General features: G+C 40.3%; 1 pseudogene; it reads left to right on the top strand.

The window, feature by feature from the left end:
* The first annotated feature begins 266 nt into the window (after positions 1–266).
* Positions 267–3,040, top strand: LOC102864994 (annotated as a pseudogene).
* The last annotated feature ends 1,022 nt before the right edge of the window (positions 3,041–4,062 follow it).

Genomic DNA, 4,062 nt, shown 5'->3' with positions numbered 1-4,062 from the left:
GGTTATAGAATATGGCTTACCAGTTTCCACCTCTCCATATTTTGTTCTGCTTCCTTTACCCCAAGGGGTATGCTGGTAAACATGAATAACCTGTTCCTCAAATGAAAAAGGACTGCTCTGTAACATTTATTGGTTTCCATGGTGTGTATATTCTTTTGGTAAAAGAGAGGCAACATTATACATGGAGTCATAATGAGTTGGAGCAAACTTGACAGCACCTAACAACAATCTTTATTCCTACCACTGAGTATTTGATTCTTACCAACATGATGTCACCGAACAAGAAGCAATGTGCCGTCAGCTCGAGCAAACCAGGAAGAGACAACTCAAGGGGAGTCCAGTACACATTCTATTACCATCCAAGTTTTTGTAATCTGTCTATAAATTTTCTTGCTATACTACAGAGTTCAGCTTATATCATCTTTTTATAAGACTTCCAGTAAAGTTATGACCCATAAATGTCTTTACCAAGTAACTAAATCAAGAAATTAAAAATTGCCTTGATTTTCACAGATATTTCTTGATAAGTCAGTTATTTAATGGAGAAAAACTTAGAAATAAGAAATACTGCTAAAAAGAGAAGTATTCATAATACCACATTACATCATTTAACCTCCCAAAGAGATCCAAAGCCTCCAAGGAGCATCCTGGCTCCACCTTTTCCAAGACATATCTGTTTGTTTTTTTGACAGTCCATGGAATATTCAGCACTTTTCTCTAATACCACAGCTCAAAGGCATCAATTCTTCTTCTGTCATCCTTAGTCATTGTTCTGCTCTCAGAGAAATAGCAAGAGATCAGAAAGACCATGGCCTTAATCAGATGCTCCATAGTCCTCAAACTTACATCATTACTCCTCAGTAATTTGGAGAGGTCCCTGATTTTCCCAGTATATTACATCTCTTGTTCTCCTGACTGCTGGTACCAACAGTACTGATTGTGTATCCAAGTAAAAGGAAGTCAATGACAGACTCAATTTTTTCCTCTATCATGATGTTGTCTATTAGTTCAATGGCAAGGATTTTTGTTTTCTTGATGTTTAAATAAAATCCTTATTGAAGGAAGGTTTCGGTGTTTAGCCTGCAGCAAGTGCTTCAAGTTCTCCTCACTTTCAGCAAGCAAGGTTGTGCCATCTGCATACCAAAGGTTATTGATGAGATTTCCTCCAATTCTGATGCCACAATTTTCATAGAGTTTAGCTTCTCAAATAACCTGCTCAGCGTATAGATTAAATAGGTATGGAGAAAGGATATAACTGTGGCACACATCCTTCTTCATTTAAAGATTATTGTTGTGGTTGTTGAGTGCCAACAAATCAAGTATGACTCATAGCGACCCTAAGAACAGTTGACCTGAACCTCACCCTGTCCTGTGCCATCCTCGTCATCATTGACACATCCAAGCTCATTGCTGAAGTCACTGTGTCAGTCTATCTTGTTGGAGGTCTTCCTCTCCTTCACTGATGAAGCATGATCATCATCTTTCCAAGCATGATGTACCTTTTTAAGGAATGGCTTCACCTAGCTATATGTCCAAAGTATAAAAGATGAAGCTTCATAATCTTTGCCTCCAAGAAGCACTCTGATTGCATTTTTTCTGAAGGTCATTAGAAGTATTGCATTTTAGGTAGAATTTATCAGCTCTTTTTATTGCAAAGGAAGCTGTGGTGGCTTAGTGGTAAGTTCGTGCTACCAACCCAAAAGCACATGGTTCGAATTTACCAAATTCTCTGCAGGAGAAAAGTGAGTAAGCTCTTCCCATGTGATTTACTGCCTCCAAAAACCTGCTGGAGGATCACCTTCAAGTCGTTTCCAACCTGACAGTACACAGCAACATTTCTTGCAAAGAGAACTCTAGTGACATAATCCATAGGGAGTACTCCCCTTCACCTAAATGACAGTTCCAATCTACCAGTGGCTCTGTGGAATGAAGATGGACTGTCTCTTCCCATGCAATTTAAAGCCTCTGAAAACCCCTTAAAGGAGCAGCTATGGGTCAGTTCCAACTCAAATATAATGAGTGAGTGAGTGAGTGAGTGAACAATAGAGTGATTTTTTAAAAAAAAATTAATTTCAAATCTACCATTTTAATTTTAAAAGTTACCCAATTATTACCAAAATAGTAAAAGGATTCTTGTTAAGGTGTAAGGTGAAGGTAACAAGGAAGAAATCTCATAATAATCACATTCCGTTCTGTGATTATTATAAAGAAAGCTCCAAACTTACCTGAAGCAGAAGCTCAAAAACTAGCTGACTTTCAAAACATAGTCATTTGCCTTTTCCACACTCTCTTTGAGTACTTAGGGCCGAATTCCTTCCCTCTTCTTTGCCTCCGCTGCCGCCTCACTCGTGTACAGCCGACATCATAGGCTTCGGAGACCTCAAGACCACAGCCAGCTTCCAGGTCCTTAACGATTACCTGGCCAACAAGAGCTACATCGAGGGGTATGTGCCATCGCAAGCAGATGTGGTGGTGTTTGAAGCCTTCTCCAGCCCTCCACCTGCCGACCTGTGTCATGCACTATGTTGGCATGATCACGTCAAGTCTTACGAGAAAGAAAAGGCCAGCCTTCCAGGAGTGAAGGAAGCTTTGGGCAGGTATGGTCCTGCTAATGTGGAAGACACCACAGGAAGTGGAGCTGCAGACAGTAAAGATGACGACGACATTGGTCTCTTAGGATCTGAGGAGGAGGAGGAAAGTGAGGAAGCAAAGAAACTAAGAAAAGAATGCCTTGCACAAGAGTCAAAGAAAGCCAAAAAACCTGCACTTGTTGTCAAGTCTTCAATCTTATTAGACGTGAAGCCGTGGCATGATGAAACCGACATGGCAAAACTGGAAGAGTGCGTCAGAAGTATTCAGGAAGATGGCTTGGTCTGTGGCTCTTCCAAGCTAGTACTGGTGGAATATGGTATTAAGAAGCTTCAGATACAGTGTGTGGTTGAAGATGATAAAAGTTGGCACAGATGTGCTGGAAGAACAAAGAACTGCTTTTAAAGAATATGTGCAATCCATGGACATGGTTGCTTTCAACAAAATCTAAAGTCTAGCCACCCAAAGGTAATAAAGGAGGTCAGAATTGCTTCCACTGTGGAAAGCTGGGCCACTTCAGTAGACAGTGTCACAGACAAGAGCCACAGATAGGCAAGGGAGTAGAGAGGAAGCTCCCACTCACTTGCTTTAAGTGTGGCTCTGAAGGACACTTGGCCAAGGTGGCCCACATCAGGTCCTCATGGCTGACAGGACTGACAGGCCCCAGCTCCCAGCTGGAAACAAAGGAGGATGCTTCAACGATTTAGATCCTCCCAGAAGAGCTGTGGGTGAGCATTTATAAAATTTATGTCAAATTTATTAATTTTGGTTTTAAAATAAACTGAAAAAAACAACAAATTAAAATACACTCATAATAGAAAAAAAAGGTATAGACTAGAAACCAGTCACACGTATGCTTTAAAAAGTTAACTGTGCACCAATATTCATAAAAACATTATTCACCATCGCAAGAACACAATCCACCAGATGCTCTGCCGGGAAAGGAGGGACAATCTCCTCCTGTACCAGTCAGATCTGATTTGACGGTACACGCACACAAAAATAAAAAAAAATTAAAAAAAAAAAAAAGAACACAGAAACATCCCAAATGTCCAATCACAACCGAATAGATTGAGAAAACTGTGTTATATTCACACAATGGAATACTATCCAGCACTCAGGAGCAATGATTTGGGAAAGTACTACATAACTTGGGAGACGCTGGAGAGCATTTTGCTGAGTGAACTAACCCAGTCTTATATGGACAAATACTGCATAAGACCATTATTATAAAAATAGAATGATAACTAGTAAAACATGTATGGGAACTCAAGAGCGAGGAGTGGGAGCAGTGGAGTGAGGAAAGGTAGGGGTGGAATGACAGGATTGCACAGCTTGGTGTGGGAGGAACAAATGGAAAGAAACCAGGCCAAAGACACAGTAATGATGGGCAAGGTCCAAAGGAGATTAATTTTATAAAACATAACGCATGAGAATGATCGTAAAAAACACAATGTGAATGAAGAACGGTGT

The sequence above is a fragment of the Elephantulus edwardii genome, unplaced genomic scaffold (assembly GCF_000299155.1).
Source record: "Elephantulus edwardii isolate Elephantulus edwardi_28Jun2011 unplaced genomic scaffold, EleEdw1.0 scaffold00384, whole genome shotgun sequence".
NCBI classification, from domain to species: Eukaryota; Metazoa; Chordata; class Mammalia; order Macroscelidea; family Macroscelididae; genus Elephantulus; species Elephantulus edwardii.
The sequence above is the reverse complement of the archived record's forward strand: the minus strand, read 5'-3'. Positions and strand labels throughout refer to the sequence as shown.